The sequence below is a fragment of the Peromyscus maniculatus genome, chromosome 1 (assembly GCF_049852395.1).
Source record: "Peromyscus maniculatus bairdii isolate BWxNUB_F1_BW_parent chromosome 1, HU_Pman_BW_mat_3.1, whole genome shotgun sequence".
Lineage (NCBI taxonomy): Eukaryota > Metazoa > Chordata > Mammalia > Rodentia > Cricetidae > Peromyscus > Peromyscus maniculatus.
Genome location: NC_134852.1, coordinates 26859749 through 26873254, shown reverse-complemented (window position 1 = coordinate 26873254; position 13506 = coordinate 26859749). Strand labels below are relative to the sequence as shown.

Here is a 13506-nt window from a genome sequence, read left to right as displayed (position 1 = left end):
AGGGACAGGCTTGGAGTAAAGACATCCAGATTGTGACCCTGATATATAAAGGCTATTTTTTTTCCTGCCCATTTTTTGTTTTATGAGACAAGATGTACTTGGGTATGACCTTAAACTGTTCTCCTGAACTTCACTTCTTTTTTTATAACATTTCTGAAGCCTTTATTTACAAAAGCTTTAAAAACAAATAATACCCTTTGTTTGCAAATAATGTTTAGTTTAAAAAGGACCACCCAGTTCCAGCATTTTAGTATCAAGAATATTGAATGTACAAGGGAAATGAACTATGTTGCTAACATTTGGAGACTTGCTAATATTACTGACTGAAGTGTAGCTAACACACATTACAACTTATAGTCTATCAGTTCAGGGTAGAGTTAATGATCACCAAAATCTTCCAACACATGCTCTGGTCTGGTCACATATTCTGCATGGCTAAATATTTCATGGTCTCTTGTCAATATATATAAAATAGATTGCAAAGATATACACAAAAATTAAACCAGCATTACACTCCTTAGGTAATACCATCATGTCCTAGACCCAGGTATCAAATCCAGTGCTCTGTGCATGCTAGGCAAGCACTCAGGTAACTGAACCACATCCCAGCTTTTCTTTTTTCTTTTTGGCTTGAGACAGGGTTTCTCTGTGTAGTTTTGGTGCCTCTCCTGGATCTCGCGCTGTAGACCAGGCTGGCCTCGAACTCACAGAGATCTGCCTGTCTCTGCCTCCTGAGTGCTCAGATTAAAGGCGTAAGCCACCACTGCCAGGCAGCTTTTCTTACTTATTTGAAAATACTGGAAATGAAATCAGTTTTGGATCTTTCCCTTGTACTCACTGTTTCATTCCCCTCCCCAACAAATGCTGTTTTCAGCTCGGGGAATGAATTCTGCCAAACTGGCCCACACAACACCTCGCTCCTGGCCATACTCCCCCATCCCAGGCAGAAAAAGGCTGGAGTCCCTGTTCTCCCTTACCTTAGCACCAGGCCCTGCCATGACTGTTGGAAGAAATCACAGTAGTGCCAGTGTGGCTCCTTCCTTCACAGACAGCCAGAGAAAAGCTTCCAGCTCACACACACCGGTTCCCGCTGCTCCTCAGAAGTCCGGGGGTGGAGAGCTGCAGTTGGTCCACTGGATGCCACTCTTTTAATGCAGAGGAATCTGAGGCAGGGCCAGAGAGGAGACTCTAGTTAAAATGGAGGTCCTGGTGCATGTGGGAGAGTTTTCTTCAGTCACTCCCCATGCAGCTAAGATTTTGTGTGAGAGTCAGTCCACCACACACTTTGTCCTACTGTCAAGCCATGACAGACTGCCCCTGGTCACTCTTGAGACTCCTTCTCAAGAGCCTCACAGTGATATGATTATCTGTTGTCTCAAAGGCTCCCATCATCCGGGCAACCTATGCAAGGAACCTGGAAAGTCCCCAGCTGCTCAAGGCTGTCTGTGGTGCAAGCTTGTGGTAAGACTCCCTGGAGCGTTTAGATCAGCAGCTCACAGGGTGGGGACACAGCCTTTCCTGTCCAGGTGGCCTCTCCCACTGGGAGCCTACACTGTACACAGCCATTTTTGCTGTCCCCTTCTGTCGGCAGCAGTAAGTTTGCTGCCTTCATTTTAAATGCCCTTTTTTGTCCTGTCCCAGTTAAGTTGTTTGTGTGAAAAATGTGCAGTTGGGTTCGGGAGGGTGCTGGGAATCAGTTCCCCTGTGGTTTTTCCTGTTTGGAAAGCATTGTCCACCTTGCGTCTGGATACAGAGTAGCCATTCCTTGACTCTGGCTGTTAGAGGGGTATATAAACCCATGTTGGTACGAATAAAGAGAGCTGCTTCCCTGACAAACTGAAACTGGGTATCTAGAGTGCTGTTTAACCTCGGCGTCCCTCACCAGATTTCCTGCTCCAGATTCGCGGGCTGCAGCACCCTTCTAGATGTGGCATCTGGGTCTTAAGCATCTGCTCACTGGTCATCTGCTCTGTACCTGAGCTTGGCCTAGTAAGGCTGGCCGGGTCACCTGTCCTGAAAACCTTTCCCAAGGTACTTGTTTGGGGGAGGGATACAGAGGTTGACAGGAATGCTTGAACCCACCGCACTTTTCCTTTCTAGATCTTTCCTGAGCTCCCAGGGGAGGAGGAGGAGAAATGGGGAAAGGGCAGGAACAGAAAGATTCTTAGGTTCCTCCTCTCCCAAGAGCTCAAGATTGTTGTGGAAGCTTCTGGGTGAAGGGTTCACAACACGGTTGCATTTACCAGGCGAACACTTCCGCCTAGCCAATTCCAGTCAGGCCAGACACCTCCGCCTAGCAAGTTCTGGCCAAGGCATCTCGAGTGACCAGAATCCATGACGTTACATGGCTATGTAAGTGCACAACGTGACCATGTGATCTACGAACACGCATGGAATAGTGACGTGACCTGGCCATGCCCCCAGCCGGTTTTTAAAGCGGAGCGCCATATTCCCAGTTCTCTCTCTTCTCTCCACGCACGTGTCTCTCCCACAGGCCTGCGCACTCTGTTCCTTTAACTCTAATAAACTCTTATAAGCGGATTCTGTCGTGTTTCGTGACATTTCCTTGCAGGGTAAGAACACAACGCAGCTAAATAACTAACACTGGGTCCCCACAGCAGTGACTAGATGCTGGGTGGTGGAAAGGTGTACAGTAACACCTCCTCCCTTGTGGTTCCTGCCCAGGCATGCTCTGCAGTGACTGGGCTGGCTGGAGAGCTTCCATCACTGTTTCACTTGTGTTGGGCCTATGCAAGTCTTCACAGAGAGCATCATGCTGGAGCTTTTACCCCACTGGCTCTTTGTCCTGATTTAATTGCCCTCTGAACACCTCCACTCCTGTGCTCTGGGGTTCCTGTTCCCTTCTGGGTGGCACTGTACAACTGTTTCATCAACTTATGCTCCTGGGGAAAAGCACAGAGAAATGGCTGCTGTTCCTCTTAGTTTTTTCTTCCCCCAAATGATGAAAAAGGTCTGTTTAACAATCTACCCACTTATAAGTACATGGGTGCTGTGTAAAGTTCTTAATCTAGTTAGCTGGATTTTTCCCCCAAGATGTACCGGCAGGTGTTGGGGTTCTGAGCCATCTAGCTGAGCTCTAACAAACAGTTCAGAGTCTGACTTTCCATTGGTTGAAAACCATTCTTTGAATATTTTCCACTCTTGATTTCCCTTCTCACTGAAGTTTCAACGACTTTTTAAAAATGTCTATTCTCATCTCTTGGGACTTAAAGCAGTATTAACTTTGCCTCTGTATAAGGCCACTTAATTGAAACAGGTGAACATTAATATTTTACAAGGTGTAGCCATTGTGGTTCATGGTATTACATGGCCTTTTCATTAATGGATGCCAGAGGAAGAGGTGGAGAACTTTGCATTTCACTCACCTCGTGTCCCTCATCATCAAGGAAAATTTCTTATAGGAGTTGTTTTTTTTTTTTTTTTTTTTTTTTTTTTTTTTTTTTTTTTTTTTTTTTTTTTTTTTTCGTTTTTCGATACAGGGTTTCTCTGTATAGCTTTGTGCCTCTCCTGGATCTAGCTCTGTAGATTAGGCTGGCCTTGAACTCACAAAGATCCACCTGCCTCTGCCTCCCAAGTGCTGGGATTAAAGGCCGATAGAGGGAAATGTGGCTGCGCCAGCAAGTCCAGGTGCAGAGAGTTTTTTATAGGGAAAAACTGCAAGTCAGGGCTTACATGCTTTGGCATCTTGGGATTGGGTAGTAGGGATATGGGGCAAGGTGATTTTGTAAACAATTGGTCTAGATTTTCAGCGCAAAGCCACATTTGAAACCATTGGGTTAGACTTTTGGCTGGGGAACCACAACCTGCTGAACAGGATTTTCTGGGCTGCTCAGCAGGATTATCTAGACATCTTCAAGGACCATAAACCACAGACAGGATGTCTGCAGGAGGATACTGCTCTGTATCTGTTAGAGTTGTCATGGCACATTCCTGAGGTCCTTCCGGAACTGAGTACAGCAGGTGTTCTGAGATGGTGGCCCTGCCCTAAGGTGGAGTCTGTATTGCCATCACAATTCATTTTTTTCTTGTTCTTCCTCTAACTTAGGACTACACTAGCAGAGGAGCATGTTGTTTGAGTCCCAGTTGTATCAGCTGTGGCTCCAGCTTCCAGGTAGGAAGAGGTAGAAGGCCTGTCCAGCCTTCAGGCAGTACACTGCTGTGGCTTCCTGAGATTTTCAGGTTATCAAAAGCCAAAAAGAAGGGTGCTTAGAAAGAGAATGAAGAGAAACTGAGATAGTGTCATGAGATGCTGCAGCAAGGTCCCAGGAAAGCTGCTAGGCAGGCAGCACTCTTCCCACCAGAGCTGAAGACCAGCAGGGGACTCAGTCAGACTTCCCAGGCAGTGTGTGGTCTGAGGATGGCCAAGCTCCAAAGTTTGAGACAAGCTCTCCTAAAAACCATGCAGTGTACATAGGCTAGGAGTGGCTTAGAGGAAAAATCCATTTTCCTACTTTTTGTGGCTGTTTTACAGGTGTAAAGGATCTCATTATGTAGCTCTGCCTGTCAGGAAATTCACTGAGTAGACAAGGCTGACCTCAGACTCACATAGTCCTGCTGGCATTTACCTCCTGGATGCTGTGATTAAAGTCATGTGCATCTTGGCCCAACTGAATTCCTCCCCTCCAAGTGCTCTACCACTGAGCTAAATCCCCACCCCACCCCGTAATATTTTTATGTATGGAAAACTTCAGTTTTGCCTCTTTTTTTTTTTTTCGAGACAGGGTTTCTCTGTGTAGCTTTTCACCTTTCCTGGAACTCACTTGGTAGCCCAGGTTGGCCTTGAACTCACAGAGATCCTCCTGGTTCTGCTTCCTGAGTGCTGGGATTAACGGCGTGCGCCACCACCGCCCAGCCAGTTTTGCCTCTTAACAAAACCAAATATGTATGCTGTTATGAATTATTATGAGGTGGGGCCCCCCATGGGTATCCCGTGCACAGGGAACCATGCTGGCATGCTGGACAGATGCAGCGCAGCGGTGGCCGGCGGGCATGGCATCAGGGTGGCCCTTGGACATTGACAACCCAGAGGCTGCATCCATGTGGAAATGGTTTATTATAAAGATGCAGAGAGACAGAGGAGAGAGGGAAGGAGGAGGGGGAAGAGGAAGGGAAAGAGAGTGAGAAGGATATGGAGAGGTGCAGGGCGGGGAGAGAAGAGAAAGAAATGGGTGGAGTTATCCCTTAATAAGAGACTTCTATGTCAGGATGCAGGGCGGTCCCAAGGGGCAGGGTCAGAATATTAACATATGCCCTCCCCCCCAAAAAAAAAACCTAACACCTAGAAATGGGAGGTATACATGTATAGTTGCACATATGTGGTGAAGTTGACTGTGGACACATGCTGAGGCATGGCTCTCGGGTTTCTCACAGGCCTCACCATTCCCTTTCTTTTATCTGGTAGCTTCAGTGATTCACTCCTGTTTGGCAGTTCATGTTTGGGCTCCTGGGGCCTGACCTGTTAAAGAAACAATCTGACTGGGGCAAAATCAGCTCATGGTGCCTCAGTTGGTAAGAAGCAGCTCTGTTCTATCTCCGAAGGTTTTTTGTTTTGTTTTCTTTTGTTTTGTTTTTTTATAGAGGTGATCTCATGTAGCTTAGGCTGGCCTTGACCTTTCTGCACAGATGAAAACAATCTTTACTTTTTGACCCTCCTGACTCCATTTCCCCAGTGATGGAATAGCAGGTATATGCCACCTTATGTGGGGCTGGGAATTGAACCCAAGGCCCCTTATAGGCAAGGGAAGTACCCTGTCAACTGAGTCACATCTTAACAGTGGTCAGGGTCGGTTCCCTAGTGAAAGTACCCCTGTTATGGATGGGAGGCCATGCGGTGCAGAGCACATATCTCTTACATTCTCACCCTGGTCCTGGGGTGCCTCATTTTCCATATTCAGCAGCAGGGAGTCAGCAGCAGCCTCCCAAACAGTGGAAGCGATGCTGTTGAGGCCTCGGTCAGTTGCCAGGTACACAGGTGTGCATTCATTGAGCATGGGGTCATCTGCCTAGGGACAGCTTGGACCAGGAACTGCACCATGCTGTGCTCCTGAGCTTCCACAGCCAGGTGCAGTGCAGTCCATCCCCTGGGCCTCCTGGATAGGAATATGGATGTCAGCTATGAAGTTCAGAGGCCATACACTGAGCCTGTGCCCTGGAGATGGAGTTTCAACAGATTTGACATTGTCAGGGGACTTGTGGCTGGACCAGAAGGAGTCAGGTTGTGGACCAGGTGGCATCCTGGCTGCATTCTGAAGCAGTGACTCTATGAATGGTTGGTTCTTCTGCAATGTGGTGACTTGAAGACAGAAAAGGCCTGGGGTGGACTAGGGCAAGGAGAGTTGTTGGTCATGTACTGGTCATTTCTTCAAGGACCACCCTACCCTTCAGCCTCAAGGGACCACTGCCAACACAATTCCTCTAATCCCAAGACTATAAAAACACAACCTCCCAACACCACCCTCAGATCTGAGAAGAAAGGAACTTAAATGTTCCACCTTTCCAGCCATGTTATTGAAACTTTCATGTTTCAAGGATCAGGCTGCTGAATGGCAGTCCCCAACATACCCACTCTTCCAATGTACATTACCAACCTTGCCAGCTCTAAACTCTACCTGTCTTCCAGGCCCAGCTAGACTTCTTACATAAGCTGGCTGGTTCTCTTCATGGCCCCGATCTCTACACAGGGATTACTCCTTCCTGTATGCCCCATGACTTTAGTTTTACTCTGTTATCTCCCATATGGTCTGGATCTCCTTCTTTTCTCTAACCCTGTTTATAATGGAGATTTAGATTCCAACTTTGCAATCTAAAATCCAATTTAGATTTCATCCTTTGTCTCTTTCAAGTTTCTGTTCAAAGGTTCCTGACTCCAAGGCCTTCCCTGAACATTACTCCAGAGAAGTAGTTTTGGAGCTTGGAATTTTCTGGCTGAATCAGTTTCTCACAGTTTGAGGAGTGGGTGGTAAAGGTAGCAGAGAAGCAAAAGACTTATACCTGACAGCTACCTCAAGATATCACTTTAAAGGATAATGCTGCATCACCTACAAAAAGAGCATTTTGAACTAAAGGAAACACAAGATAAATATACGTTAAAGATCCAGAAACTAATCAATAGTAGAATCAATGCAGAATCCAGTGCCTTTTATCAAGGGGATAAAAGAAAAACTTGTAACAGGAGACAACATGATCTTGTTTGCTATGCTCAGGCAACTTTCCCTCTGGTAAACTACTGTCTTAGGGGTGAAACATTTTTGGTTCATTTGTTTTGTTTTGTTTGGAAAATACTATTATACTACCCCTTGTATTGATTATAAAGGCTAATATGGGACAGGATATATTATGCTCATTTTCCTCAGTAAATTTTTGCAATTGGTTGGTCATCAGAATTAAGAGAGCTTTTTTCCCCTGAGAATTGTGTTGTTGTTGTTTTTTTCTTACTTTTCTTATTCTTTTTAATTTTATATGTATGACTGGTTTTTTGTTTGTTTGTTTTTCCTTTTATTTTCTTTTACAATACCATTCAGTTCTACATATCAGCCATGGATTCCCTTGTTCTCCCTCCTCCTGCCCCCTCCCCTTCCCCCCAGCCCATCCCCCATTCCGACCTCCTCCAGGGCAAAGTTTCCCCAGAGGACTGAGATCGGCCTGGTAGACTCAGTCCAGGCAGGTCCAGTCCCCTCCTCCCAGACTGAGCCAAGTGTCCCTGCATAAGCCCCAGGTTTCAAACAGCCAACTCATGCAATGAGCACAGGACCGGGTACCACTGCCTAGATGTCTCCCAAACAGATCAAGCCAATCAACTGTCTCACCTATTCAGAGGGCCTGATCCAGTTGGGGGCCCCTCAGCCTTTGGTTCATAGTTCATGTGTTTCCGTTCATTTGGATATTTGTCCCTGTGCTTTATTCAACCTTGGTTTCAACAATTCTCACTCATATAAACCCTCCTCTTTCTTGCTAATTAGACTCCTGACGATCCACCCGGAGCCTAGCCATGGATCTCTGCATCCAGATCCCTCAGTCGTTGGATGGGGTTTCTGGCATGACTATTAGGGTGTTTGGCCATCCCATCACCAGAGTAGGTCAGTTCCGGCTGTCTCTCGACCATTGCCAGCAGTCTATTGAGAACAGAGAACAGAGACTCACTGGGGGTTCTAACTGATGTACTTCCTTTAAGCACAGAGGCAGAATAAGGGCAGGGAATATTGTGTTCCTTCAAAGGATTGTAATTTACATAATCACTTGTCTCACCAGCAGCTTTTACCCTCATCTCAGATCTCCTCAGCAGTAGCATTTCTGTTAAAATAGGTAACACGAGTTCTCTAGAATGCTAGCAACTATGTCTAATACCTTTTGAGCTTTCTTTAATGCCAGATAAGCTTACTCCCCTTGGGGTACATGTGGGAAACAGATGAAGTTCTCATTGAATGTGTATAGTTGACACAGGCATGGTCATACCAAGGATTTCAATGTCATACCCATGGGGATGGCAAAGTCTTCCCCTGTTCAGTCTTGAAGAAAAGCAAAAGCCGCCCTGAGGACCTATTATCAATGTTGACTGTATGTAAAACTTAGAATCTCAGCTTCCTTTCCCAGGCCAACTATAATCTGGCTTACCTTCCCTACAAAGACCTTGGACTAGGATATTACCTCCAGCTGGGGCAAACCCTGAAAGTAGGTTGGAAAGCAAGTATGTCCACTATGGTTCCTCCTATGAAGGAAGAGCAGAAACCAGTAAGAGAAAGCAATAGCAACTCAGTGCTGGCCCTCTGACATTTACCCTATTGTTCAAGGGAAGTTTGAGATAAGACTGCATCCTCTGCAGAAATGCTTGTCTATTTGCTCAGATAGAATCATCTTAGTCTCTTTCTGTAGTAGTATTTAACCTTTGTGAAAACTTGTTTGCAGCTTGGGTGGCATGAAAGGGAGCTGACAGAAAAAGCCTTTCTACTAATATTTTCAGGGTATATCACCATGGTGCAGCAAAATAAACATTATCCTGTAATACTCTGTAATCGAGTCAGCAGGATCATACTGGAGGTTAAGTGTGCAACTCTGTTGACATCTATGAACTCCAATGTTTGCAATATAAAAATAGTTCCAAAAAACATTTTCATAGTCACTTAGAAACAAGAATTCTCACCCAAAAAAATGCATTAGAGGTTCATAAGTTTCTTAATTGGATTATGCTAGCTTATATGATGTCTACAAATCTGTGTTTGTATTTCTATATGAATCTTCTATAATTGATTTGCTAATTATGTTGATTAGTATTTTTCCTACTGCACGCGGTACTGCTAAACTAATTTTCTTCACACTTTTGGGGTTTTCTAGTTGTATATGACCATGCATGTTAAATTATTTCTATTTGTAGGTTTTCACTGGCGAATCAGTATTTTAAAGGTGGATAACAATTGAGTATTAGCATTAGTGTGTGTATGGGTTCCTTTAGGATCAATTTTCAGATGGATCTACACTTTTAGCACTAGTTTTGACAGATGCTATGCATTTTGGGGCTTTTCTAGAATGGACTTTATAGGGTGCATTAATAATGAGGCATTAATTTAACAAAACTGAATAAAGTGTTTTCTCCTTACTATCAATTTTTTGGTGGACAAAAGTTTTGAGGAAAAATTGTGGGTTCATTACATGTTTTATAATATGATTATTCAAGAGATGAAACATGAATATATATTTACTCATAAAAAGAGAAGAACTGAAAAAGAACAAAGTATGGATGTCACTGAAGTCCGTTTTGTTGGATGAATGAGTTTTACTCAATTAGAGGAATATGTGAAAGGAGTTGCTTACAGTAGTAAAAGGGGCTCAGACATTTGCTACCATGAAACACCGTGGGATACAACTTATGAACATTGGACACCCTGAGCCCACTGCACATGTGTAGGCCTATCTACATGATGTAGGGTATCATTTCATCAGAGCTTCTTCTAAGCATCATTTCTGGTCTGAGTTTCTTCGGGAGACTTAAGCATAAGCAGTCTTATCAGTTTTGCAGACTTCCCAATGACATATGAAGATGTTATTTTTGTGTGTGTGTTATTACCTTCCCTTCATGATGAAATGTTACAGTCTCCAGAAAATATTTAAACAACAGTACCTCCCTATTTTTATCAATTTGCATAAATTATGCAGTCTTTGAGATTAAGAGTAAAATGTTTTAATGAATTTTTTCTACATTTAGAATGTTTGCTTAGTGCAAAGTATAGATATTTTCTAAGAGTTGAATATTACATAAAGGTTATTTAAATTCATAATATTTTCTAGGGTCCTTTAAGGACAGAGCTTGGAAAAATCATATACAAAATCATTTACAACAGAAACTTTTCTCCCCAGGATGAATTTTCTGATGGATCCTTAGCTGTGTCTGCTAGCTAAAGCATTAGTAGCATTAGCTACAAGGATTCTCTCTTGTATGATCTCTCTGATGTTTAAGAGTTGAGGCACATATGAATGATTTCACACATTTACTATATTTGTAAGGTTTCTCTCCTATATGAAGTTGCTGATGTATTCTAAACTCTGAAGCACTTGAAAAGGACTTCTTACATTCCCAACATTTGTAAGGTTTTTCTCCTGTATGAATTTTCTCCAGTTTTCGGAGACCTGATCTATAGTTAAATAATTTCTCACATTCACTACATTTGCAAGGTTTCTTTCCTGTATGACTTTTCTCATGTGACTCAAGATTTGTGCTACATGCAAAAGGACTTTACACATTCCTTACATTTGTAAGGTTTCTCACCTGTGTGAGTTCTCTGATGTTTTATATGAGTTGAGCCACATGCAAAGGATTTTTCACATTCCCTACATTTGTAAGGTTTTTCTCCTGTATGAATTCTTTAATGATTTGTAAGGGTTAAACTATTTGTAAATGACTTCTCACATTCACTACATTTGTAAGGTTTCTCTCCTATATGAATCTTCTGATGATATTTAAGAGTAGAACTATATGTAAACGATTTCATGAATCCACTACATTTGTAAGATTTCACTCCTGCATGAATCCTCCGATGATTTTTAAGAGTTGAATTGTGTGTAAATGACTTCTTACACTCACTACATTTGTAAGGTTTCTGTCCTTTATGAGATTTCTGATGTGTTCCAAGATTTAAGCTACATCCAAAAGATTTTTCACATTCACCATATTTGTAAGGCTCCTGTCCTGTATGAATTCTCTGATCGTTTCCTGTAGTATTGCTGGTTTTATAAGGCATGCACCTAGATGATTCATAAAGCATTTTGCCAAGGTCATTATCTTTATAAGACTTCTTTTGGATATTCACATGCTGATAGTACTATTTGATCCTTGATCCATGATGTTCTCATATTTACCACATATGCGATGTTTCTCTGGAAATTCAGACCAAACACAGCTAACAGGAACTGCTGAATGAGTAAGAGCTTCAATACTTGAAGTTCCCTCAAGGTAACTAGCATTTACTAAAAGCAGAGCTCTCAGCATAGGCCTTCTGTGTTTTACTCTCATTAACTGAACAGTAATAAAAAACCACTCTAGTCTCCATTAAACACAAGGATCACTGAAGGGGCTTCCATCCTCACATGAAATGGATATTTTGAAGAGGCAGGAAAAAATGGGTGATTGAGAAAGCATCATATGTGGATTATTTCTATACAGAGTCATACTGTACAGCTGTGGCTGACTAGGAACTCACTAGGTAACTCAAGGTAGCCTGAAACTCACCAGTTCCTCTTGGTTCAGCCTCCCTAGTGCTAGGATTAAAATCATGTTCACCAGGACTAAAGATACAGACCAGATTTCAAAAATTGATCAATAAAACAAACAAAAAACAACAACATAGTTACCATAGTATTTTCTCTATTTTAAAACTTCTCCATTTTTTAAGTCAGAAAGAGGTGAATAGTTTAATTCAATAGTAAAATAAAAATATTCCAATCACTAACGGTATTTCACTACATTTCCATGCTCTGAATATTCAATATTCTTTGAAGTTTTCAGTTAAAAACTAATTAAGAGGCCTTGAGAGATCACAGTATATAGCATTTGTTGCTTATGCAGAAAAAATGTAAAAGAAGCACCAGGTAAAATTATGTTTATTACCAGAACTTCCCTCATTTCTGGTAGTCATAGAATGTTCATGGAGTTTATTTAAAAATAACACACAAAAAATAGGTAAATATAAACAATGTGCCAGGAATTCTACAAGAAGATCATTCTTACCTACAAAAACCAGATTTCTGTAATTCTCCAACATCACATCAATATATAAAGTCCTCCAAGCAGGATTCAGACATTCCCATTCCTCATGGGAAAAGTCTTCATCCAAATCACTGAATCCCAACAGACCCTGTAATAGAAAATTACCTTTTACCATATGCTTTGGGCAAAATGCTTTCCTATGGAAAGAAAGGTTAGCAATTTCAAGCACTAGCTGCTCTTTTCAGAGGATTCACATTCAATTCCTACTACACACTGAGTTTAACTCCAGTTCCATGGGATCCAATGCTCACTCCTGATCTCTGCAGGCAGGAGGTAGACAGCAGTCATGCAGATATTTTAAAGGAAAAAAGAAAGTTAATTTTGAAGATACATTCTAGAATATTCATACTGTTTTTTATTAAAGCTCTGGGAAACCCAGTTCTATTCTGTCTACACATGTGGCAGCTCAATACAGTACCAGATTCCAGAGCCAAGTGTTTTGTGCCAACCTCGGGACTCCATATTCACCAGCAGGCATGTGGTACATATAAAAACATGCTGAAAACATTCACATATGTAAATACATTGTATTTAAAAGAAAGAAATGGAAACCTGTCCATTGCAGCCTCACTTCAGAATCTCCACCTAGGTCATACAGTAACTTTGGGGAAGCAAAACAATAGGGTGGGGGAGCTTTCCTCTCCCCAAAAGAAAAGAGAGCAAAATCATTAACAGAGGCATTCACTGAGGCTAGAAAATTGATGGTTTATGCACAGCTCCAAGACAACTGTTTCTAGAAAAGTCTTACTTTATATTTCACATGATGCAATATCAATATGGGGCCTGCTTTGCTTATAAAATGGTCTGTGGTACAATGTTTGAAAAACAAAATGAAGGACAAAGAGAAATTACTAATCTATTGAAAATGTACCATTGACCATTGGAATTGAGAGAATGATAACAGCAAGAGATATCCTGAGACAAATATATTTCAGGTATTCAAATCCTGTGTTCCCAGTCCCCAACTCAAACAGAGACCCCTGCCTGACCAGAGGCCATGCAGGCCACCAAAACTGCAGGTATGCCATCTGCCAGAGGACATTCACTCACTCTGTAGTCGCCTGACCACTCTACTCTCAAGCCCCTCCCATCTTCACCACGGTGTCATGTCCCCACCCACAACTCAGACAGAGACCCCCTACTTGATGAGATGTTATGCTGGCCACCAGAAATCTAGATAGGTCACCCACCACAGACCACCTCTACTCTCTCAGTGCCTGCCCAACCTACCC

The 13506-nt window shown here is 42.7% G+C and overlaps 1 protein-coding gene across 2 annotated transcripts in view; it reads right to left on the bottom strand.

The window, feature by feature from the left end:
• LOC121826538 (uncharacterized) overlaps positions 1–13506 on the bottom strand; it is a 97005-nt gene that overhangs the window by 78983 nt on the left and 4516 nt on the right. The window contains exons 3-4 of one of the 2 annotated variants that reach the window (XM_076565061.1): positions 12236–12362; positions 978–1163 (exon numbers count right to left, since the gene is read on the bottom strand). The gene's annotated coding sequence lies outside the window, so the exon portion shown is untranslated. Of the gene's footprint in view, positions 1–977; positions 1374–12235; positions 12363–13506 lie in introns of those variants that run through there. The other variant, XM_076565092.1, reaches the window with a different exon arrangement.